This window comes from Panthera onca, chromosome C2, assembly GCF_046562875.1.
Source record: "Panthera onca isolate mPanOnc1 chromosome C2, mPanOnc1 haplotype 2, whole genome shotgun sequence".
Lineage (NCBI taxonomy): Eukaryota > Metazoa > Chordata > Mammalia > Carnivora > Felidae > Panthera > Panthera onca.
Genome location: NC_138347.1, coordinates 117,656,717 through 117,683,230, shown reverse-complemented (window position 1 = coordinate 117,683,230; position 26,514 = coordinate 117,656,717). Strand labels below are relative to the sequence as shown.

The 26,514-nt window shown below is 38.7% G+C and overlaps 1 protein-coding gene across 6 annotated transcripts in view; it reads right to left on the bottom strand.

The window, feature by feature from the left end:
- The window catches only part of LOC144612776 (phospholipid scramblase 4-like), a 77,183-nt gene extending 54,351 nt beyond the window's left edge, over positions 1 to 22,832 (bottom strand). For 2 of the 6 annotated variants that reach the window (XR_014135241.1, XR_014135240.1), the window contains exons 1-5: positions 22,641 to 22,832; positions 13,607 to 13,804; positions 12,185 to 12,389; positions 2,584 to 2,769; positions 166 to 404 (exon numbers count right to left, since the gene is read on the bottom strand). The gene's annotated coding sequence lies outside the window, so the exon portion shown is untranslated. The remainder of the gene's footprint in view (positions 1 to 165; positions 405 to 2,583; positions 2,770 to 12,184; positions 12,390 to 13,606; positions 13,805 to 22,640) is intronic. The other 4 variants (XR_013549829.2, XR_014135242.1, XR_013549830.2 and 1 more) reach the window with 3 other exon arrangements.
- Positions 22,833 to 26,514: the final 3,682 nt, after the last annotated feature.

Below are 26,514 nucleotides of genomic sequence, written 5' to 3'. Positions count from 1 at the left end.
TCACAAATCTGAAATCAGGACCACTGCTCCTACAGCCTCACAAACTGGGCCTCTGTCATCAATGACCCACCACCTTTGTCCACTCTATCCGGCCTTGTGTCTCTTTTCTGTTGGATCCTCAAGGTCATATTTCACAGGAAGATATTTTGGATTTGTGTGGAGTACCTGAGCTACTAAGTCTTCCAGACCAGGAGGGAAGTTTGGCACAGGAACTGGCTCTGGCACCCATGCTGTTGGAGCAGACTCATTTCACACTGGACATCTGCCAGGCTGGTGCTATATAGAATGGATGCCACCAGTTGGCTGGTACAAGGGGAAGGCACTGTGCTGATGTAGACAGCAGTATCCCATTAGCAAGCCTCCTGGGTAGTATGCGAGAGGAGGGAGTGTAGGTGCTGGGGGCCCTGTGTTCAAAAACAAATGAAAAAATTACATGACTGTAACTACAATATATTGGAACTTAGCATAAATTTTTACACAGATGTTACATGGGTCACATGGAGGCTTCCTAGAAAGAGTCAGAGCTTCTATTTTCTGAGGGAAAGGAATACCACATCCCAAAAACGTAGTAGGGGGATTTCCAGATTACTAACTCATTGAATCCTCTTAAGCTTTATGAGATAGTCATGTTCACTTCACAAGTGCAAAAACTAAGGTTGAAGAGAGGAGGTAATTTGATAGCCTCTCTATGCCCATCTCATAAGGCTGCTGCAGGGTTAGCACAGGACGTGGCTTAAAGTGAGCTCTGCACAAAGTTCTATTTTTATACTCTTCATACTATTGTTAAGTTTACATAGATAAAGCAAGTGGTAACACTGAGATTTGAAAGCACATCTTGACTTCAAAATGGTGATCTGAAGACTATGCTACATTGCTGCTGACCCCGTCACTTCTTTATATCCTCACCATCTGGTTCTCACACTGATTTCCTCCCAACGGGGTGTCTGTTAAATTCTAACTTGGTCAATGTAAGTAAGGTCACAGTCAAGGAAACCAGATTTCTTTAAATAGTCACAATACTTAAGAAGAGAAGCACTTGAAATCATGAATTGGTAGGAGGGTACCATCAAGGTAGGACTTTAGATTTTGCTTCTTTTATCAAATGTGCCTTAAAAGAAGCAATAATACCACACCCCTCCCTCAGCCAGGATGGATCAGTGCAGGCCTAGTAAGGAGGCTGATCTCCTGCCCAGCAGTGACAAGGATCTTATTTCTAGAATGAAATAACATCTCTGCAATCATCTCGTAGTTTTTTTTGTTTGTTTTTTTTTTTTCCAAACTGTGAACTTTTGCCTCTTCTTTATACTTACTGGTACGAAGCCTCATCCAGTTGGGTTTACTGTAGTAACTTCTTAACTAGTTTCCCTTTTCTTGCTTTCTCTCTGTTCCAGTGTTTCCTTCACACTGGCCCCAAGAGCTATCTTATCAAACATTCAATCACTTACTCACTGGACATTTATTGAGTGCCCTTTAGGCACCAGACCATGTGCCAGAAGCTGGGAAGAAAATGATGAAAAAACAAACTCAAGTATCTGCTTTAAAGTCTTCTTTTAAAAGTCTATTTATTTATTTTGAGAGAGAGAGTGTGTGCGCACAGAAGGGGCAGAGAGAGAGAGGGAGAGAGAGAGAGCGCGCGCGCGAGAGAGAGCGCATCCCAAGTAGGCTCCGCACTGTCAGCACAGAAGCCTGATGCAGGGCTCGAACCCACAAACCGAGAGATCGTGACCTGAGTAGAAGTCCAACACTTCACTGACTGAGCCACCCAGGTGCCCTAAAATCTTGATGTCCCACTTTGGTGGCTCAGTTAAGTACCTACTTCAGCTCAGGTTGTGATTTCACGGTTCCTGAGTTTGAGTCCCACATTGGGTGAGCTCGAGCCCCGTTTTGGGTGAACACAAGCCCCACTTCGGGTGAGCTCTGCTTCTCCCTCTCTCTCTGCTCCTTGTGGGATTCTCTTTCTCTCTCTGCCCCTCGCTCACTTGTGCCCTCTCCCCCCACCAAAAAAAAAAAAAAAAAAAGTCTTGATGTCCTGTTAAAAAGCATCTACAGGCTCTCAAAGGCTCCAGGATAAGATGCAAACTACTTAGTCAGCACTGGAAACCGGTCACCTCCACCTCCGCACTTCTGCCTTTTGATCCAGCCGGCCTTCCTCAAGCCCCAACCACACCACTAGGCCTTCATGACCTGGTATTTTTGGACAGGTTTTTCTTTCTCCCAAACATTCTCCCTTCCCCACCTATTTTTTGATTGAGAAACTCCCTACCATGCCAATAAAACTTGACTTGCTCAGGTAGGCCTTCCCTTTAACCCCATAGTCAGTTACTCTGTCTTCTGGGTCCCTATAACATTCTCTTCACATTTCCATAACGGCATGCAGAACACCATTAATGTTTGTACAACTTCCTACTCCAAGCGATGTAAAGGCAGGAATGTTCTACTTGACATCTAGTAAAGTATTTGGTATCCAGTAGGTACTCAGTATTTATTTATTGAAACAATAAAGTAATTAGCTAAATGAGCAACTTAACTCTCAGTGTCATTTTCTACAGGGGTGAAGAGATTCTTTCTGGAGATTTACCTTACCAGGTAGAAAATGGGAATTCTATTCTGGAGGGTCATCAGGTATTGTAACTGGTGAATTCAAACGGCATCTTTGGTTAGGACCAGCATGAGGTACTGGATCCAAGGACTTTGTTTTATTGTCAATGTCACCCGTCGGTTCATCCGTGTTTGTGAAGGACCAGCCTTGGAGGAAGAGGTCATGCCCAACTGAGAAATGGAATGATGTATTACTGAAAATACTATTTTTTTCTCATTGGTTTGCTAAAACATCAGTGTACGTGATCATTGTTAAATATACTACTCTATTTCTTACAACATACACAATACATGCATATGATACACTAGGCATGAATTCACATATATGGTAAATTGTTAGGCTGAACACAGAGTAAAAACTATGGCTGAGTAATTATACTGTGCTTGTGATTAAAGCAATGAACTCTCAGGCTGGCAGTTCGGCTGCCCTGATACTGACTTTTATTTACATAGACGAATTCCTTCCAACATAGCAGAAATTGTTGTCCTATGATGTAGTATTGAGAGCATGCCATATGTGGAGTGAATCTGATTTTTTCCCCACATCTTCTTTGAAAAGTGGCTGTGTCAGAGTAAATCCCAAACAAAACAACACAAATACTTAATGGTTTTAAAAGCGGTTTGCCATTCATAACTCACCGAGAGGTGATTTAGATCACTTCCCCAGTGACTCCTATTTTGACTTATTCTTCCTAAAACAACCTATGTCACTGTAATTACCGAAAGGAAGGTGCTGAGGTCACGTTTCATGTTACACCCTGTCCTTTCATTGAGATTGGAGACACTGCTCCCTGACCTCAGTGTGAGGAACGGCTCAGTTTCTCTGAAAGAACTGGTTGACTTTTAACTCCTAGAAAACATAAGTCCCATAAATGTAATATTTCTCACCTTACATCATTTGCTAGAAAACTCAGGGCCCACTTTTCAGACCTCTTCCATCAAGGAAAGCTTTTTATTACTATCACCTCTTGTGTTGGACTTTTTTCCCTACCCTTAATTTTCCTACCTCATTTGTCTCAAGTATTTTAAGTATCTTTCTTTAGACGCAACCAATAAAAGTCTCCTTTAGTCCTTTCTATGCCAAATATAGGAAGATAGGAATGTTCATATTTATAAATGAATGGACATATTTACATTATCCAAATGTTAAACAATAAAAGCAATTTCCAAATGAAACAAACTGAAAGTGCTATTAAGGAAAACAGTCCTATAATTCACATTTGAAACAAGTCATAATAGGGGTGCCTGGGTGGCTCAGTTTGTCAAGTGTCTGACTACGGCTCATGATCTCGCAGTTCATGGATTTGAGCCCCGTGTTGACAGCTGTGGTGACCGCTCAGAGCCTAAAGCCTGTTTCGGATTCTGTGTCTCCCTCTCTCTCTGTCCTCCCTGGTTCCTGCTCTGTCTCTGTCTCTCAAAAATAAATAAGCATTCAAAAAACAGTTTTTAACAAGGCATAATAAAGTTCGTTCACAAAAGACATGCTGATATTTTTGAAGAATTCTAATGAATACTAAAAAAATAAAATGCTTTAACGCTCTAAGATATTTATACAAATTTATATATTATGTATATATTACTATTAATTCATGATACATGTAACAAGTTTTATGATTTTTTTTTGTCTCTAGTTACATTTCATACATTTTTTCATTAATCCAACAAATATTTACTGGGCACCTATTGTGTAGGTACTACTATAGACGTTGAAAATACAGTGATAAACCAGAGTAACATCGTGCCGGAGATCCTAATTTAGTGCCATGAGATTAAAAACACATTAACAAATATTTCAGATTAAATTGAGGTAGTATAGTTATAAAGAAACAAAGTAAACAGTTCAGGAAAAACATGGATGGCACTCCCAGGACGTTCAGGGAAAGCCTCTCCCTTACCTTCACTTACCTTCAGTCAGTGGAGTGATGAGATCTGATTATACTCTATCTTGAGGGGGCAACAGTGGAAGTACGCAGTGAAGACGGGATGGCAGCAGTAATCCAGGTGAGCCCGATGCTGGCTTAGACAAGCAGGTAACACGGACAGGGTGAAATGTGGTCAGAAGCAGAACCTGCAGGAGTTTCTGATGCACTAAGAGGAGTCAAGATTGGGTGTCAGTGTTCAGGCCAGGGTACCTGAGTTGATGACAATGCCATTAACTGAACTAGAGAGGAAGATGGTAGGGAAAACGGTGGGGACTGGGGAGGGTAGGAATTAAAAGTTTAAATTAAGACATGCTTCAGAAAAGGCCAAAAGAAGATAAATAATTAACAGAAAATGTTGTGTGCGTATGTTTGCAAGTGTACTTATTTTTCTATTACGACAGATGTTTTTACATCTGAAAAATATAAATGTTCTGGCTAGGGAGAGACTAACTCTCTCAGGGCTAGCCAATTCTTAGAAATAGCAAAGGGCTCTGACAGGAACATGCCTTTGATACAAGCGAACTGCCCCAGAGCTCTACCTACTTCCTTTATCCGGCCTGTCCACCCCAGGAGATAACATTCCCTCACTTTAATCTTCCCGGGGCCAGGACCAGGTAACTAGAAGCTATTCTTTGGCTTAGAGTTTGCCAGAATTATTCAAACCAGCCATTCCTCAGTTGTTTGCCCTGCATTGCCTTGCCCTCACCCCTCCACCATGGTCCTGCCAAACCCCAATAAAGGCCATAATCTAAGGGCTGGCTCTTCTAGCTTCTTCTGCTTCTTCCTGATCACAAGTGGTGTTCCTTCTGTGGCTCTGCATTGTGTCCCATGCCTCTCATTTCTAGGGAAACTGCACCACTACTTTTCTTTCAAAAGCATTAACCTATGTTGTCAGTCATCTTTATAAATTAAGGCGAACATAATCTTTTTGCTGGTGGAGCATTTGTGTCATTGTTGATGGCTGCTGACTGATCAGGGTGGTCACTACTGAAGTTGGGGTGGCTGTGGCAATTTCTTAAGATCATGAAGTGTGACCCATCGACTGACTTTTTCTTTCACGAATGATTTCTCTGCAACATGTGATGCTGTTTGATAGCATTTACCCACAGCAGAACTTCTTTCAAAATTAGTCATTCCTCGGGGCGCCTGGGTGGCTCAGTCGGTTAAGCGTCCGGCTTTGGCTCAGGTCATGATCTTGCGGTTCGTGAGTTCAAGCCCCGCGTCAGGCTCTGTGCTGACAGCTCAGAACCTGGAGCCTGTTTCAGATTCTGTGTCTCCCTCTCTCTCTCTGACCCTCCCCCGTTCATGCTCTGTCTCTCTCTGTTTCAAAAATAAATAAACATTAAAAAATAAATAAATGAATAAATAAGTCATTCCCCTCAAATCCTGCCACTACTTTACCAACTAAGTTTATGTAATATATTTTTTTAAGTTCATTTATTTTTTTTAGTAATCTAAAAATCTAACAAATCCAACATGAGGTTCAAACTCACGACCCTGAAACCAAACACTGTATGGTCCACTGAGCCAGCCAGGAACCCCTACGTAATATCTTATTTTTTAAAAAAAAATTTTTGTTAACGTTTATTTATTTTTGAGACAGAGAGAGACAGAGCATGAAGGGGGGAGGGTCAGAGAGAGGGAGATACAGAATCTGAAACAGGCTCCAGGCTCTGAGCTGTCAGCACAGAGCCCAATGTGGGGCTTGAACTCACGGACTGCGAGATCATGACTTGAGCTGAAGTCGGCCGCTTAACCGACTGAGCCACCCAGGCGCCCCCCCACTACGTAATATTTTAAATCCTTTGTCATTTTGGCAGTTTCATGGCATCTTCACCAGGAGTAGATTCCTTCTCAAGCAAAAAAGCAAAGAAGCTCATTCATAAGAAGTAACTCATGTGTTAAAATTTTAATTCATGGGGCGCCTGGGTGGCTCAGTCGGTTAAGCGGCCGACTTCGGCTCAGGTCATGATCTCACGGTCCGTGGGTTCGAGCCCCGCGTCGGGCTCTGTGCTGACAGCTCGGAGCCTGGAGCCTGTTTCAGATTCTGTGTCTCCCTCTCTCTGACCCTCCCCCGCTCATGCTCTGTCTCTCTCTGTCTCAAAAATAAATAAACGTTAAAAAAAAAAAAAAAAAAAATTTTAATTCAAATATAGTAATAATTTAAATTCAAATAATGTAATTCAAATACAATAATTTATTTGAATGTTAACTCAAATATAATAATTTATTTGAATGTAATTCAAATATAATAATAATTTAAAAAATGAAACATTATGAGAATTACCAAAATGTGACACAGAGACGTAAAATGAGCAAATACTGTTGGAAAAATGGAACAAATAAACTTGCTCAACAATACAGGGTTGCCACAAACCTTTAATTTGTTGGGGGAAAAAAAAACAGTATCTGCAAACACAATAAAATGAAGTATGCCTATATATAATCCTGTTCTCCAAAATAAAAATTAAGACCAAAGCACAAAACATTTATAAGTGAACATTATGAGAATAACTCAGGGTTGGAAACTAGAAGTTGAGATGAAATTTTTAAGAGGGGGAGCATGCAGATTTAGTTAATTCAATCAGGCAAGGAAAAAAAGTGAGGTTATCATCAAAAAAATGAATTAATAATATTTCCAGATTTCTGAAGATGATGACAAATAACTAGAACAATACTAACCAAAGCTATAGTTTAGTGAATGCATAGCAAGGGTCAGGTAAATGGCCAAGCAATTTGCATATTATCTCTAATTATAACGTGTCTGTAAGGTACAAACTATTATCCCAGTTTTATAGATGACAAAACAGACTCAGAGCAATGAAACAAATTAACGATGTGCTTATTAAGTGATCAAGCTCACTAAAGTCAATTCCTTCTGAATCCAAAGCCTATGTTCTTTCCACTATGCCATCTTGTGGATCAGAATTTAGAATGTGGTCATTTGTGCTGTTCAAGCGAAGTGGAAAGTCACTGATGTAGAACAGGTCAAGGAACAGCACGTGAGTGATCATTATAAACACTGAGTTGACTCAAGAACGTTGTCATGAGGTAAGCTAGTATATAGATTCTCAGTCCCAATGTTGTCCCCTAAGTATGGAACAAAGAGACCCACTAGGCTTGGACCATCGCCACTCTGTCCCTTAAGCCTAAGTTACTAATACGGTGTCTCAAGAGGTATAAAAGGATTCTGCAGCACACCAGAAAGATGAAGTGTGCAACTGTTGGCCAGCCAAAGGAATTCAGGACATTGGTCCTACCTTCCAATGATAGGAATCCCTGGGATTTAGAAAAACAATCATACCCTTCTAGAACCTTCATTCCTGGACATCCCTAGGTACATACTTTCGAGCAACTCTTGTATGTGGTACACAGAGGATATATATAAGAATGTTCTTGACACCACAGTGCATATGAAGATAAACTGCAAACATTTTTATTGTCCATCAATGACAGACTAAATAAATTTTAGTCTAATCATGTAAATACTACACTGCAGTGGAAACAAATTAGAATCACACCTATCATCATGGATGAATCTCAAAAATATAACATTGAGCAAAAAAAGTAAGGCACTAAAGAGCATGTATGATTTTACTTTTATGTTTAAAGGCAGAAAACTAAATATGTTTTTCAGATATATACGTGAAGGTAAAACTTTACAAAGAAGCTAGTGACATAACACAATAACCAGTCAATGTTTACCTGTGGGGGAGTGATGAGGAAAAAGGGACTCTAGTTTCCTGCTAATGTACTAAATCTTTTTTTTTTTTGAACACACTGGTTTTTTAAAAACTTTTTTTTCTTCCAAGATTTTATTTAAATTAAAGTTAGTTAACATATAGCATATAGTGTAGTATTGGTTTCAGGAGAATTTAATGATTCATCACTTACATATAACACCCAGTACTCATCCCAACAAGTGCCCTCCTTCATGCCCATCACCCATTTAGCACATCCCCCACCTCCCTCCCTTCCAGAAATCCTCAGTTTGTTCTCTCTAGTTAAGAGTCTCTTATGGCTTGCCTCCTTCTCTGTTTTTATCTTAGTTTATTTTTCCTTCCCTTCCCATATGTTCATCTGTTTTGTTTCTTAAATTCCACATGTGAGTGAAATCATACGGTATTTGTCTTTCACCGACTGACTTTTTTCACTTAGCATAATACACTCTAGTTCCATCCACAGAAGGGAAATAATATAGAGCAGAAATAAATGATACAGAAACCAAAAAATACAGATCAATGAAACTAGGAGCTGTATCTTTGAGAGAAGTAACAAAATTGATAAACCCCTAGCCAGACTTACCAAAAAGAAAAGAGAAAGGACCCAAATAAATAAAATCAAGAATGCAAGAAGAGAGTTCACAACCAATACCACAGAAATACAAATCATTATAAGAGAACATTATGAGCAACGATATACCACCAAATTGGGCAATACGGAAGAAATGGATAAATTCCTAGAAACACATAAACTACGAAAACTGAACCAGGAAAAAATAGAAAATTGAATAGACCCATAATCACCCAAGAAATTGAATCAGTAATCAAAAATCTCCAAACAAGTAACAGTCCAGGGCCAGATGGCTTCCCAGGGGAATTCTACTGAACATTTATAGAAGAGTTAATACCTACTCTTCTAAAACTGTTCCAAAAAATAGAAAGGGAAGGAAAACTTACAAATCCTTCTATGAGGCCAGCGTTACTTTGATTCCAAAACTAGACAAACTAGACAAAGACCCTATTAAAAAGGAGAATTACAGACCAATATCCCGGATGAATAAGAATGCAAAAATTCTTAGCAAGATATTAGCAAATCGAATCTAACAGTACATTAAAAGATTTGTTCACATTCTTAAGGATAGGGAAGATGGGTTGTTATTCTGTAAAAGATACATATATGTTTAAATACATGTTTTCAGATGTATGACTTTACTTCACATTAAACAAGAACCATCTGACAGCTACATTTTGAGAGTAATGTTTTTCTAACTAAAGGTTTGTTGTTACCTTCGAGGTTAAGTTTAGGAATTTCTAACTTCTAGGGATTCATAATGAAATTTATTAGAATAGATTTTAAGGGGCCTATTTCTATCTATCCATCCATCCATTCATATATCCAGTAACTTACCATAATTTTAATGACCAATGAATCTAGATAAAAATACAGATTTGAATTTTTTTAAAAAATAAGTATTATTGAGAAAAAATGCAGAATTCTGTACTCTAAGTCTTAGGTAAAAATCTGTATTTTTATCAAGAGACAGCATGTAGTTCTTATAATCAAGCATGCCTGAAATTGATAAAGAAATTTAATAGTTCTCATAAATTAATAGCTCTCAATTAAATCAGTCAGAAATTAGAATTTAAACCTGATTCAAGTAAAAACTAAACCAATCTATAAAGATGTTCTAAAAATCAACTAGTATCAATGAATTTAAACAAAGTAAAATATACCTGCACACTGCCTCGTATGCTGCAAATGCTCATGGTTTAACCTTCCCTCTCCTTCGAGATGCCAATTTTTCCCTACCACCTAGTGTTCTCAATTCCTTCTTATACAATATTTCTTTCTTTTACAATCTCAGAATTTGCATACTATCTGTTATTATAACAACATGTCTCTATTTAGTTAGCATGTTACATGAGGCAGAATAATTTCCAGTTGATATAAGCATACATATTGTCAACATAACTGTTCCTTAACATTCAGCGGATTGTTTTCAGCCTTCTCCATCTCTCAGCAAGAGCAAAAGGTGCCATAGGTTGAAAAGGGGGGGGGGGGGGGGGAACTAAGATGGCAGAGTAGCAGGAGGACCCTAGACTTGCCCCAGACCTCAAGCACAGCTAGATAAATATCAAATCATTCTGAATACCCAAGAAACCAATCTAAGGACTAACAGAACAAACACATCTGGGGCACATCTGGGAGAGGGGTATTGCCATTTCACTCCCTTACCCCTCAGCACAGGTGCAGAGACACCTGCTAAGGGCAGCTAGCCGGGACACTGGCTCTTTGCTGTGCTTCACTCCAAACTCCATGCCCCTGTGCTTTGGTGGGACTGCCCTTCTGGGACAAACCTGCACCAGTCCCAGAGTAATGAGACCCTCCCCCAAAGAACCAAGCGAGGGTCCCTGCCATGCCAAATCTCTAGTTTGGAATTTTAAAACTCAGTCGGCCTGCCTGGGATAGAACACAGGTGCACTGGGCTACCAGGCCGGCAGATGGCCCAGACAGACATGGTGAAGGCAGTGATCTACGAAACGCCTGGGACACAAACAGGGGAGATTATTAGCTCTTCTGGGAAGGCTTCCCAGGCAGCAGCAGGTGTGCACTCCCCTCTGTGCGGACTAGAGAGTTGGCTGGAGCCATTTTCCTCGCTGCCCCTTAGCATAAACTAACTTCAGTAAGCAGCACAGTGCCAACAATGGTGGTCTGAACTACCTACACCAAGCCCTGCCCCCTATGCTCTGCTCATGCTGCTTTTCTGGGGCAAATGTGTCTGACAAACAGAGCAGTGGGCCCCTCCCCTGGAAGACCAATACAAGCCCTTGCATGCACCATGTCCACTGACCACAGAGTGCTGCAAAGCTTCAGCTTTAGTGGAAAGAGCAAGCGGACCAGAGAACACGTAATTAAAACCTGCCACACTCTGGCCAAGGTCCAAACACTCCCCACTGCAGGCAAGGGGAAATTCCGGAGAGGAGTGACCTAAGGGAAAGAGTAGCCAAAACACAGCAGCAGAGTGCACATAGCATACACTGGAGACACTTTCTGAAGGCACCGGGCCCTGGACAGTGTATGACCTCTGCTTCATAAAGCCATTACTCTCAGTAGCAGGAAATATAAAAGGCTTTCCTAATACATAGAAAAAAAGAGCTAGAGAAAATGCCAAGAAGGAGATATTGATTCCAAAAGAAAAAACAAGAAGAGGCCACAGCTGGGAATCTAACTGAAACAGACATAAGTAATATGCCTGAATCAGAATTTAAAGTAACAATCATAAGGATACGAGCTGGGTTAGTAACAGAAAAGACCCCTTCTACAATGTCTCCATTTTATTGTAGCCCATTCCAGTATTATGTTTAGTGTAAAACAATGCTCCTGAAAATTTACCTGCTAGAATTATAAACAGCAGAGGTGAGGAGGAAGTTAGTGGTGACAGCGGGAGGGAAGAAGGAAGGAGCCATGAGGCTGGACAGGACGAGGTTGGTGAAGTTATGGTTTGCTGCTTTTGCAAGGCAGCTCTGATGGCATAGAAGGCATCCCACAGCAAGAGCATCAACATGGTGCTTGCTGCATCCAACACTGCAGCTGCTCAGTATCTTGCTTTTCAATTCCAACTTTGTCAACAGTGATGGGCTAACAAAGCTCAATGAAAACACAAACTCTCAAGCCCACACCATGGACATCTAAAACCTCAATCACAAAACCAGAATGGTCAGCCCTTTGCAGCCGTGTATATATTGGAAGGTGTCCCATCCACTAGGCAAAGGAGCTGCTGGATACGTCATCTTGCAATTCTTGAGGCATGAGACGTGGGAACCTGCACATGCAATCTAAAACCCTGGGTCCTGCCTGTCTCCAGTGCCTTCAACTGTGAGTGGGGAGAAAAGAAAGCCAGGGAGTCACTGTCTGGACAATTCCTTCTGATTCTTACTTACCAGGAGCAGGGAAAATGGTTTCTGTAAATCTTCTGCAGCTGCTACACTCCATCTTCCTCTATGGGATTAACACGGATACAAGGGATTAACAGCCACTGCTGGCACACTTCAGATGGCATGGACAGTGGTCCAGAGTGTGGGTTCAAGTTCCAGAGATGTCCTTAATGGGGGGTGAATCAAGCAATCTCCTTGTTGTCGGGTTATCCTACATAACACGGTGTGATCATAGTTAGATCCACGTACAGAACTCTTGTTGTAAAGATGAAAACTACCCTGTGTAGAAAGCATTTAAAACGGTGCCTGGCACAGGCAAGCCCTCAATAAAGTTTCATTATTACTATTATTTCAATAGATAAAATATATAAACTAATGAAAAGACCAAGAATAAATATCTATATTCAAGAATAGCCTATAAAAAAGCTGTTAGCCTTTTAACAAGTATTGAGCACCCATGCATAAGATTTTATGCTGGGCTTCCTGCTGTCTCCACTAGCTTCTTCCTCACCTCCACTGTTTATAATTCTAGCAGGTAAAGTTTCAGGAGCATTGTTTTACACGCAGCATTAATACTGGAATGGACTGAAATAAAATGGAGACATTGTGGAAGGGGTCTTTTCTATTCCTAGCTAACTGAAAGACGAAAGAGAGTGCATCTCAAGTGTCTGCAGGGTTCGCTGTTAGTTGAGTATAGCTTCATCATGTCGTATCATTCAGATGAATGCATTTAGATAGCAATAGCAATAGACTTAAAAGAGCAGGTGATACAGAGTGTTAAAAACACCTGAAAATTAGGAAAATATAATATCCATTAAATCTTTAACATAGAGGTCTTTTTTTGCAACCCTGCAATATGAAAAATAGAGAATTTTTACTCTATGTTACTATAGTAGGCTTTACGATATAAAATGAGAGACTATTTATACAATTATGCTTGTTTATGTGAGAGCCTTGATAAAGCTCTTAGTAAATAGGAACAATACTTTCAAAGTGTTCAAATTTCATAACTCGTATTTCACAGTAGGGATATAGGCTGGGTTCATACATGTTAATGTGCCAATAATCCTAACGAAGTAAGTATGCTGTGCTTAAAAATGAATCATTTAGTAGTCTTTGCAGTAAAAGGTTAATACGTTATTTATTTTTCTATATCCATAGACGGCTGTTCCAATTTAATTGTTATAGGTAGATTAAAGCTTAGTTCACAACCTTGGTAGCTTCTGGAATGTAATCTGAAACCAGTCTCCACAGGCAGCTGGGGGGGGGTGTGGGGGGGGACAAAAAGGCAGACCACTCCAGATTGGCAGGTAGCAAGTTTAATAAACAAGGGACCTTACACACAAGGCTGGTCTTGGATGGCTGCAGGCTGTGAGTAGATCTTTACACCCACCACCAGAATCTTATAAGTTCATATGGAGGACTTACCTGGGTTGTCACGTACACCATCCACGAGGTCTCATCACCACATTACTATCTCAACGCTGTGTCCTGAGGCAGCTGGCGAAAGCACGTAGAGTACATATTCCAAGGACAGGAGAGGGGATGAGTCACAAATGCCCAGGTCCAGCTCACAGATCAAATGGTGGTCACATCCTCTCGATGACCTCCTCCAGCATTAGCATGCTGAAAATTTCAATTTTTTTTAAGTGTTTATTTATTTTTTTATTTTTGAGAGAGACAGACAGAGAGAGACAGAGTGTGAGTGAGGGAGGGGCAGGGAGTGAGGGAGACACAGAATCCAAAGCAGGCTCCAGGCTCCGAGCTGTCACCGCAGAGCCTGTTGCGGGGCTTGAACTCACTAACTGTGAGACCATTACCTGAGCCAAAGTTGGGTGCTTAACGGACTGAGCTACCCAGGCACCCCAGCATGCTGGAAATTTTAGAAAATTATTACAATAACATACACATACAATAAAACATTGTTTTTATTATCAAAGTAATAAGTATCTACAGAAAATCAAGGAATGCAAAAAGTCATAAAGAAGAAATGAGCTACATCATTGTTCTTACCTTCCCAAAGTAATCATCCCTAAAATGTTGGCATAATCCATTTGTGTGTATGTGAATTTCTGTGTGTATGCATGCAGAGTGAGTTACAATACATCTTACAATAAAATTAGACTACAATTATAGTCATACATTAACGAATATATATTTTGGATGTAACAAATATTTCTCAAACCACAACTTTAGTAACTACAAAGCAATCTATTAATGGCTTTACCTTAACTCATTCAAACTATTTTGTTATTGCTTTAATTTTTCTTGGTATTATGATTAATACTATAAAATAGCCTTTCACATAAATGTTTTTATGTACATATGGTTATTGTCTATTGCCTTGGTATAAAATAATTTATGTTAAGATTTTGGGTCTATAGGTGAATTTGGGAACATTATGCCCAGATATTTTCTTTCTAGGAAGAGTCCTTCTGTTTAAGCCCATATCACATATGAATGAACATCTTAGCACTGAATATTCATTTCCTTTAATCGTTGTCAAATTACTACATGAAAATTATGGCTATTGTTTTATAATACCATTAAATAGAATTAATTCCTTCTAGTACTTGAAAATACTAGTAATGTACTGCTCAAAACAAAATTTAACTTATACTGGCTTAATAGATTTCAAAAAAATGCAAGACATAGTGTAGAATAGCAGATATACACTACTGTTATGCAGTTTTAACCTCACATTCAAAAGGATCTGATTCCTCCTTTTGTAAGAGACACTTCAAATCATCTATTGCTAGTTCAAAACTATATAATTTATTAATTTCTTCAAATGAAGCAAGATAAGGACAAATACAAATGTAATGGGTACTTAGGCAAGCAGCCTCCCCAACTGGAAGTTTAAAATAACAAATGCAAAAAAATAATAATAATAATAAAATAAAATAACAAATGCAACGTATCTCCATTTAGCTTGCCTGTGGATTCTGTATTGAACATCAACATAGTTGAGTTGCTAGCATTCTATAAGTGAATAAATCAAAATTAACACATATTTTCCAGTACAGGCACAGTGAAATTGTTAATAAGGAATGATTCAAATCAGATTTGGCAGGGAGACCCAGAAATATGGACTCTGCTCCTTCCCAAGCTTACACATTGAGGGTGTAACTAGATTCTTGTGGTGAATTCCCTAAACTTAATAAGCATTCTTTTGCTTACCTTCTTTTCTGAACATTTCTGAAACTTCTTAAGCCTACATCAGCGTATGGGGAAGGCTAAGATACCTGAGATATCCAAAACTGATTATTATTTTTATGGCCAATCTATCGAATCAGAATTTGATCCCATCATTATTGACCATCTCTACCTTTAAACTGTCACTTCCCCCGCACCTTCGAAGACAGTTTAGAAATATCAATCCATTTCATTTTGTAAAAAGTTCTAGAGAACAGGTAGCATAACAGAGAGGGAAACAGTAGCACAGAGAAGCTCAAAGGCATCTCTCCAGGACCCAAGCATGGGCAACCTAGCTCCCTCAAAGCCACAGCTCCGCATGTGCCTCAACGGCTGCAGATGCTTGCCTTTCAGCTACACCAGATCCCTTTGGTACTTGTCTCTGAGGTAGGGTGGGGAGGGAAAACCGACTAGAAAAGTAAATATATTTTAATGAGCCACTCTTTAGTGTCTCTACAAAACCTAGCAGTTCTGGTGAAGGATTTGGTAGAATCAAAAGTGGAAATGACCCGTTCAAACATATGTTTCTTTGAATTTGAAGTTCATTTCATAATCAGGTAGGCATGGTCTTTGAGCTATTTTGAAATGATCGTATTTGGTTAATTTCTTTTTTCTTGAAGAATACTTGGCATATAATATTGTATTGGTTTCAGGTGTACAGCACAATTATTCAATATTTACATACATTGCTAAAAGGTCACATTAAGTCTAGTTCCCATTTGTCACCATACAAAGTTGTAACATTGACTATGTTCCCTGTGTTGTACATTATAGCCCCATCATATTTATTTATTTTTTATAACTGGAAAACTGTATTTCTTAATCCTCTCCCCCTATGTAGTCCATTCTCCTACCTAGAAGTGGGATTGCTGGATTGTATGGTAATTTTTTAATTTTTTGAGAACTCCATACTATTTTAATAGTGACTGAAATAATTTATATTTCCAACAGTGCACAAGGGTTCCCTTTTTGTCACATCCTCACCAACACTTGTTATTTCTTGTCTTTTGGTAACAGCCATTCTGACAGTGTGATATCTCATTGTGGTTTTGATTTGCATTTTCCTGATGGTTAATGAGGCGGTACATCTTTTTGTGGGCCGGTTGGAAGTCTGTATGTCTTCTTTAGAAAAATGACTGTTCATATTCTCTGCCCATTTTTAGCCGAACTTTTTGTTTTTTTCATATTGAGTTATAGGAGCTCTTTATATGTTTTGGACATTCATCCCTTATCAGATATATCATTATAAATATCTTCTCCTATTCAGTAGTTTGCCTTTTCATTTTGATGATGGTTTCCGCAACTATGCAAAAGTTTTTCAGTTTTAGTCCCACTTGCTTATTTTAGCTTTTGCTGTACTTGTTTGATGAGACAGATGCAAAAGTATCATTAAGGCTAATGTCAAAAAGCTTACTACCTTTGTTTTCTTCTAGGATTATTATGTTAAATTATTTACAGTATCAAACCACAAGGCTGGAAAAGATAGGTTAAATAGCCATATTTCAAAATTCCTGAACAGATAACTCTTGTTAAATGTAAAGTTAAAACTAACTTCAATGACAAGAACAAAGAAATTAGAATTTTTTAAAGAGAACGATTGAAATTTTTTTTTCAGAAGTTTAAAGTATGTTTATAAGGAGTGGTTAGATGTATAAAGATGCGGCATTTATATACCGATAATTTAAGACCCCAATGATCAGAAATATCAGTTTATGAGGTTTTAATTTTTGAATATTAATTACTAAATATATATGTTATATTGCATGAAGTTTGTTCTCTGACCATAATGGAATTAAACTAGGGACCACTAACTCATGGATAAGAGAAAAACCTCCAAAACTTAAAAATGAAATATTTCTCAATAATCCATGGGAAATTAGAAAATGTTTTTAAATTAATAAAAATAATAGGTCTTAACTATGGTGAACTCTCTGGGACTGTTTATTTTTCAAGGATCTGCTCAACTCAAAGGCGATCATGCAGCAGTATCCCTGAAACTGACCTCATATTATACTGGGTTTACTCCCAAATACAACTTGGGATTGTATACAAATAAGCATAACTTCCTGGTACCACTGAAATATTTACTGATAACACTCTATTCTCTACCTGCTACCTGATTTACATTTCTCTTGTACATTTAGAGAACCCTTAAAATATAAACAGAAGCTTTCCTTTTCTTCTTAAAAATGTGATTACACCGCTGTAAATTTATCGAATTCAAGACTGAATAGCTAGCTGGGATAAAATTTAGCTATGGGCAATGATCATCTATTAGGTCATATTGGCATCCAATCTCAAGATGATGAAATTGCTGCAAAAAAACGCTACATAGATGGGTCTTAATGAAGGACTGTGCACAGGTATGACAAACTGTGTCATGAACCATGGCGGGCACCCCAGATTTCACTTCTGTCATCTCTCAAGTCATCATTTGTTCAAACATACCTATTACTATTCATTCCTGGGACAGCGGTCTGTCTCTGCTACCAAAATCCAATCCAAGATAAAAAAAAAATAACTTCTGCTTTTTAAAAAACGAATTAGTGTCTTTTTTATTGTATGCATGTACTTACTCAATTACGGAATTATAGAATTACCTAAAGGTAAGTAATTATGACCTAGGGGAATGATCCCAAGAACCTAAGACATGATCAAATTTACAGATTATTTCTTTTCTCTTGGGTACTTTCTGAAAAACTTGCAACTGTATAAACCTTTGATATTAAAATAATACAAAAATAATTGAGAATAAAATTGAAATACAAATTGAAACCTTCTATAGCAAACTTTAAAAGAGGCATTTTGTTGTGATTTTTGTATTAGGTCAAGTTGCTGAAGATTTTTTTAAGTAAATATATATTCTTATATTGTAACATTAATCATTTACTAAACCAGTTAAAATACTATTCTGGAGTATCTAAAATAGTAAATATTTTAAAAATGGATGATTAATAGGATATATACTGTTCCTACAAACAATTGGCTTATCTCCCAAACTTTTTGTCAATTTAATGAAAATATCTCCAAAATGTTTAGTCATCTTCCTACCTTCTCAAGCATGTAAATATTATCCAAAATGCTTCAGAAAAAGAAAATGGCTAAATATATATTTTTTTAATATTTTATTTATTTTTGATAGAGAGAGACAGCACAAGTGGGGGAGGGGCAGAGAGAGACGGAGACAGAGAATCCGAAGCAGGCTCCAGGCTCCGAGCTGTCACCACAGAGCCTGACGCAGGGCTTGAACTCACAAACCATGAGATCATGACCTAAGCCAAAGTCAGATGCTTAACCGACTGAGCCACCCAGGAGCCCCAAATATATTTTTAAACAGTTATACTTGAATTTGTTCTGGACAGTGTAAACACTGCATATTTTTCATCATGTTGAAACTCAAGAAAAATAATGCACATATTTCATAATGCTTAAGTAAATAAATTATAGTGAAACCCCCTGATACAATCTTATTGCCAACTATAAAAGGTATGGTTCCTTTTGCAAAATCATAAAATGTTTATAATATGAGTAATTATAATGTGGATAATTTTGTTTTTAAAAAGTCTGAAAAACCTAGAGGGAAAAAAATGTAAGCAATGTATAATAGATTGTAATAATCTGAATAAGTTGAAAAAATAATAAAAATAGAAATGCCACTGCACCATACACTTAAAAATGGTTAAAATGGTATATTGTATATATGTATGTATATTTTATAACAAATTTTATATGTATATTTTATAGCAAAGCAAAGAAAAAAAGGCAAGAATCACTGTAATTTGAAGTCATCTATAGTAGCAGCAAAAAAGCCTATTTACATTTAGAACGCCCAATACCACTAAATTAAAAATATAAAAGTAACATGTATTTGTTGTGATGACCTTGAAAAATTAAATAAAAGTTAATCTATTGAAAACCCCAGAACTGACAAAGTAGTCTCTTGTAGTGAATCTGTAAGTAAAAAGACCTTCTGAGTTCACCAGAGGCATAGTTCATGCACACTCTTTCAAGTTCAATTCTCTTAATAGGTTTTTAATCTTGGCTCTTGCAGTATACTGTGTTGATGAGTTTCATCAGTTTCTTGGTTACTTAAGATCTAGATAGCTGTTGTTAAAAAAACAAAAATTAAAAATCAAAAATTAAAAAAAAAAGGGGGGGGGGCACCTGGGTGGTTCAGTTGGTTAAGCATCCAACTTTGGCTCAGGTCATGATCTCACGTTCCTGAGTTGGAGCCCTGCATCGGGCTCTGTGCTGACAGCTCAGAGCCTGGAGCTTGCTTCCAAATCTGTGACTCCCTCTCTCTCTGCCCCTCTACCGCTCATACTCTCTCAAAAAATAAATAAATGTTAAAAAAAAATTAAAAAAGAGAAAGATCTAGATAGCTGTGTGGGCTCAATAAGAAGTCAAATCCAACGACTATGAAGAATTCAGTTACTCCTATTCAGCACGTTGGTGTTGGCACCTTACTAGTTTCCTGTCACATATGCTGGGAATAGAAAAACTAACCTAAAAGTCACTATACAGGTTTTGCACTAATAAGATAAATAAACATCTATTACTATGAGATAACATAAATATACAGATATCCGTAATTTCACGGTATCTTTTATTATTAGAACTGTAAATGTAATGTATTCATTTAATTATGTATTATCATGGAATCGATCATTAAAAAAAAAACTTGAGAAGTGAATGCTTTTCACTAGGACTAAATGACATTTGGCAAAATCTAATCAATTTTATATTACCATTTTTGTAATCTACATGAATATATTCCTTATTTTATTCATGCTATGACTGTCCAAACAAACGGCATATGATAGAATATTTCCTTCTTTTCTTTTTGGTGAATGTTAAGGATTGTAAAGGTCAGCTTGTGGCTTTATTTTAAAATAAAAGCATGAGACTGAATGGAAACAAGCCTATAACTACAGTTCCTGGATAAATTTTATTAAGTATATTAAATTAGTTTAAATGCTTTAGAGACTATTAGGTCTCTCTCAATCTTAGCTTTCAAGGAATAGTTTTTGCCATTATGAAGTATAAAAATATTGGAAGAACAATGTTCTCATGAGGTTTATATAAGATGTATAATAGACTTATCACGTTAATTATATCTGGACTATTAACAGATAACATCTTATTGTATTATTACCCATCTAGTCTTCTAGTATCGAAAATTATAACAAAGCAGGAGATCATGCGGCCTATGAGATTGAATCACTTTGACAAGAAATCTTACATTTATAAAAATGGACTCGTTTTGAATAGGTGTTATCTGCAGACAAACAATAACAAAAAATTCAAGCGGTCATGGAGTACTCATATCATGAAAAATAAGGATTCCTTCTGGCCAAATTGTAGAAAGAGCCCAAAAGTCCATCAGCTAATGAATGGATAAAGATATGTGTGTGTGCATGTGTGTGTATTATCTATATACACACACACGCACATACACAATGGAATATTACTTGGCGATCAAAAGAATGAAATCTTGCCATCTGCAACAATGTGGATGGAACTAGAGTGTATTATGTTAAGAAAAATAAGTCTGAGAAAGAGAAACGATTTCACTCATATGTGGAAACTCATTTGAGAAACTCAAAAGATGAATTTAGGGGAAGGGAAGGAAAAATAAGATAAAAACGGAGGCAAACCATAAGACACTCTTAAAGACAGAGAGAAAATTGAGGGTTGCTGGAGGGGAGGTGGGTGGGGGGTTATGGGCATGAAGGAGGGCACTTGTTGGCATGAGCACTGGGTGTTATATGCAAATGATGAATCACTGGGCTCTACTCCTGAAACCAGTATGTTAATTAACTTGAATTTAAATAAATAAATTTAAATAAATATTTAAAAATACTCTTTGGAATAGGTGTTATCTGTAGACAAACACAACATAAAATTCAAGCAGTCATGGAGTACTTAAATCATGAAAAATACAAATTCATTCTGCCCCAATTCCCATTTCTTATCTTTAAAGCTACTCTTTAGAGATACCAGATACTTTGTCTTCTGGGAGACATTCTAAGAACCAAACTAATATGTACACCTTGTGTCAGTCCATCTGTGCTGCTATAACAAAAATAGCATAAACTGGGAGGCTTATAAACCACAAATATTTATTTTTCACAGTTCTGGAGGCTGGAAGTCCAAGATCAGGGGGCCAGCCTGATTTGGTGAAGTCCCTCTTCCCAGATGCAGACTTACTGTAACCTCACAAAGTGGAAGGGAGAGAGATCTTTCCTTGCCTCATATTTTTATAAGAGGCCATTCATGAGGGTGGCATCCTTGTAAACTCAGCATTTCCCAAAGGTTCTACACTATCACATTGGGTATTAGGACTCAATATACCAATTTTGAAGGGACATAAATATTTATAGTACCTTATAATACACATGACAGTCTTGTGTGTTTATTTGTTTTTAAACTTACTAAAGTCTTCATATTGATCACATTTCAATTCATACAAACCTTGTTCTTAATGACTGCAATTAACTGGCTACTTAATGGAAATTTAAGTTCTTTCAAAATTTCTGCTATTTCAAAAAGTGTGCAATATATGTGTATTTATTTCTGTTGGGTATATACCTGGGAGAATAGCTGGATCGGTTTCTTACAATAACGAGGTTGACTAATTTTTGTTGTTTGAAAGTCAATTGTATCTCCTTTTTTACAAGCTGCCATTTGTCCATTTTTAACTTAGTTTTTCTTGTTTTCGATTTGAGTTCTTTATAGAAAGATTATGAGAACTTTATCATACGTTGAAATATTTTTGAAATGTATCATTGGCCTTTACTTATTGGAATCTGCCATGCATTTTTTTATTTTATGCAGTCACATTTTAGGTATTTTTGTTCTTATCACGTGTTCCCTCATCCTGAAGAACGAGAACTATCAAGCTAAGTTTTCATTACGGCATGCAAGAGGAGTCGGTCAGGTGGAAACCTGCCAGGGGACAGAGACGCAGAGGTGGCGAGAGTAGCCCGGCCACGCGACTTCTTCCGACTGGAGGCGCAAGAAAGCCGGGCCGAAAGCACTGGGAAGCGCAACCGGTTCTCCCAGGGCGCACACCTCCCCGCCGGTCCCGCCTCCTCTCGGGGAAGACGCGCTTCGCAATCCCGCGCCACCTGCGGGAGCAGCGCGCCGCGCAGCGGGCCGCCGAGGGCCAGCCCAGGACGTCCGCAGGCCCCCGCCTCCCCCCGCCACGCAGCTCGGCGCCCACCGCCCGGACCCCGCTCTTCGCCCGCCCTGCAGGCCCACTCACCGCCGGGCCTGCCGTCCGCTCGGCACCCGCGACGCCCCGCCAGGGTCTAACTTTCCTAGCGGAGCCGAGGAAAGAGGAGGAGCGGAGGAAGGGGGCAGGAAGAGGAGGGCTTTCCAAATTAAAAACAAACTAAAGCCTGGAGGGGAGGGGGCGGCGCGGGGCTCGGGGGCGTGGCCCCGGCTCGCCCGGACCCTCCCCCGGGGCGTGCGGCCGCGCGGGCCTCCGACCCCGCCCCCCGCCCCCCGCCCCCCGCGCTCCGCGCTCCGGCGCCTCGGGTCGGTGGTCCCGGGAGGCGTGGGCTTCCGAATGAGAAAGGAGCGGGGGGAGGAAGGTTGTCGCAGCTCTAGAGTGAGGGGAAGAGAAAGGTAAGGGCAAGTCGACGGTTGCATCTAATCAGAGATGCAGGTTCCACAGCCTGTGAGGAAGAGTTTTGCTAACCGAGATTACAGAGCACGGAAAGGAAAAGAAAACAAACAAACACCCACTTCGCCCGAGCCCTGTTAATTTGCCTCTGTTCCCACCACCAGACCCTTGGCGCGGGCCCAGGCATTTTGTTTTCTTCCCCCAAAGGGTTGGAGGAGGCCAACTCGATTTGAGAGGCAGGAAGGGAGGGACTCCGTGGGTGAAAAGGGAAGAAGTAGGGTTGCCAGTGTTCCCTGACACGGGTGGAGGGGGGATTGGGGCCGTTGGTTAATTACCACCGTTTAGCACAAATGCTTTTTTCTAACTCCTGGGTTTCAGGTCTGTGGTGGTCATTGGGGAGGAGCACAATCCACCGATTGGAGCTAGAGGAGTCTAACGGCCCCTGACATTATACAAAAAATCAGAACTGGACAGAAGTAAATTAGATTAGGCACTGAGGCGTACTTGGCGGTGCTCCACTACGGGAGAAGTTTGGAAAGGGGAAGGCATATATGGGAGTGGAGTTCTGGAATTTTCCTGTGTATGTGTGCTATTTGTTAGTATGCGTGTGAGAATAAATTTTTAAAATCCCGTTGTATATGCCGTTAGCACAGGACATTTCTCAAATGTAGAGATGGCATGTTAATGTATAAAACTAAAAAATAAGCACCAAAGCTTTGGCGAGCCAACGTCAAGTCTTAAGGACATGATACGATGATGTTCCTACTTGAATAAGTCAGGTGATAACTGCATTACTTTTTAAAAACTATTTTATTTTACTTGATGCTTTTTAGGTACATTTTTTCATATTTGTTGTTATTTTTAACTGGTTGCTTTTATGTTGCCACAATCCACTTAAAGTTAATATCACTTAGTAAAAAAAATAGAGATTTGCAACAGTGCATTTCATTTCTTCAATCCTTTGTGTCACTGTTCACATATTTTATTTATACATAAGATATAAACTCCATGTACATTGTTAAAATTTGGCTTTCAGAGTGAGTAGTCTTTTACAGATATTAAGGGAAGGGGAAAAAAGGATAGCTTTTATATTTGCCCCTATGTGAAGGGAAACAAAAATAATATAAAAACAGGGAGGGGGACAAAACATAAGAGACTCTTAAATATGGAGAACAAACAGGGGCACCTGGGTGGCTTAGTGGGTTGGGTATCCTACTTTGGCTCAGGTCACGATCTCATAGTTCGTGGGTTCGAGCCCCCAATAGGATTCTGTGCTGACAGCCTGGAGCCTGCTTTGCATTCTGTGTGTGTCTCTCTCTGCTCCTTCCCTGCTCACACGCTCTCTCAAAAATAAATAAAATGATTTTTAAAATTAAAAAAAAAATAGAGAACAAACAGGGTTGTGGGAGGGGGTATAGGCTAAATGGGTAAGGGGCATTAAGGAATGTATTCCTGAAATCATTGTTGTACTATATGCTAACCAATTTGGATATAAATTAAAATTAAAAAATAAAGAAAAATAATAAAATATATTTACCCCTATGTGCACAATTCCATGTGTGCTTCATTCTTTCTTGGACATTTGAGTTTTATATAGTGTCATCTCCCTTTGGGGTGAAGAATTTCCTTTTGGAGATCTTAAAGTGCAGGTCTGCTGGCAATAGATTCAGCTTTTATTAATCTGAAAATATATTTATTTTGCCTTCATTTTTTTTTTTTACATGTTTATTTATTTATTTTGAGAGAGAGGGTGAGTATGAGCAGGGAAGGGCCAGAAAGAGAATCCTGAGCAGGCTCCTTGCTGCCAGCACAGAGCAGGAACTAGGGCTCAATCCCAGGAGCCATGAGATCAATTCCTTGGGCCGAAGCCAAAAATCAGAGCTTAACTGACCGAGCCACCCAGGTGCCCCTTGCCTTCATTTTTAAAGGTCATCTTTACTGAATATAGAACTGTAGATTGGCAATATTTTGTTTTAATTCCTACCACGTTAAAGACATCATACGTTTTATCTCCATTTTTATCTGATGGCAGTAGGATATCACTGCCTTAAGATATCTTTTTCTGTTTGGTTTTGTGCAGTTAGTCTATATTATTTGGTTTCCTTTGTATTTTTCTAGCCTGGGGTTCTCTGAGATTCATGGATTTGTTTATATTTCAACCGTTTTTCTTTTAAATTTCTTCTCCATTTTTTCCCTTCTTTCTAAGGAGTCCGACTGTATGTATGCTAGAACTCTCGGTATTGCCCAACAGATCACTGAGGTTTGCTTATGTTTTCATTCTTTTATTCTTTTCTTAGAATTTGATAATTTCTATGGTTCTGTCTTCAAGTTATTGACCTTTAAATCAATCTGCTATTAAGCCTGTCCCATGATTTTTCCATTTCAGATGTTATATTTTTTAGTTCTGGTATTTCTATTTGGTCATTTTCTCCCCCAAATTTGTAATACAGTTTGATTGACTGTAGTTGCCATGCTTTACATTACACCTGCAGGACTCATTTATTTTATAACTAGAAGTTTATACCTCTTGATCACTTCCCACCATTTGGCCTACCCCTCAACCCCTTCCCCTCTGGCAAACACCAGCCTATTTTTTTTGTATCTGTTTTGCTTTGCTTTGTTTGTTCATTTGTTTTCTTCCTTTAGACTCCACATATAAGTGAAATCATGTGGTATTTGTCTTTCTCTGACCTATTTCATTTAGCATAATACCCATAAGGTCTATCCGTGTTGTCACAAATGGCAAAAATTCATTTTTTATGTGACTGAATAATCCATTGTGTACATAGACCACATCTTTATCCGTTCATCTATCAGTGGATGCTTAGGTTGTAAGTAATGCTGCAATGAACATGGGGTGCATATATCTTCTCAAATTAGTGTTTTCACTTTCTTCAGATTGATGCCTAGAAGTGGAATCGCTGGGTTGTATGGTAGTTCTATTTTTAATTTTTTGAGGAACCTCATTACTATTTTTCATAGTGGCTGCACCAATTTACATTCCCACCAGCAGTGCGCAAGGGTTCCCTTTTCTCTATATCCTTGTCAACATTTGTCATTTTTTGTTTTTGGATAACCACCATTCGGACAGGTGTGAGGTGATATTACATTGTGGTGTTGATTTGCTATTTTCATGATGATTAGTGATGAGCATCTTTTCATGTACCTCTTTGGTGGGCAAATGTCTATTTACATCCTCTGCCTATTTTTTTTTAACTGGAGTTTTTGTTATTACTGAGTTGTATCAGCTCTTTATATATTTTGGATATTAATACCTTAACAGTTATATGATTTGTAAATATCTTCTCCTATTTAGTAAGTTGCCTTTTAAATTTGTCAATGGTTTCCTTTGCTATGCAGAAGCTTTTGAGTTTGATGTAGTCCCATTTGTTTATTTTGCTTTTGTTGTCATTGCCTTTGATGCCAGAGCCAAAATATATAAATCACCAAGAGAGATGTCAAGAGATATTTTCTTCCAGGGGTTTCATGGTTTCTGGTTTTATATCCTTTA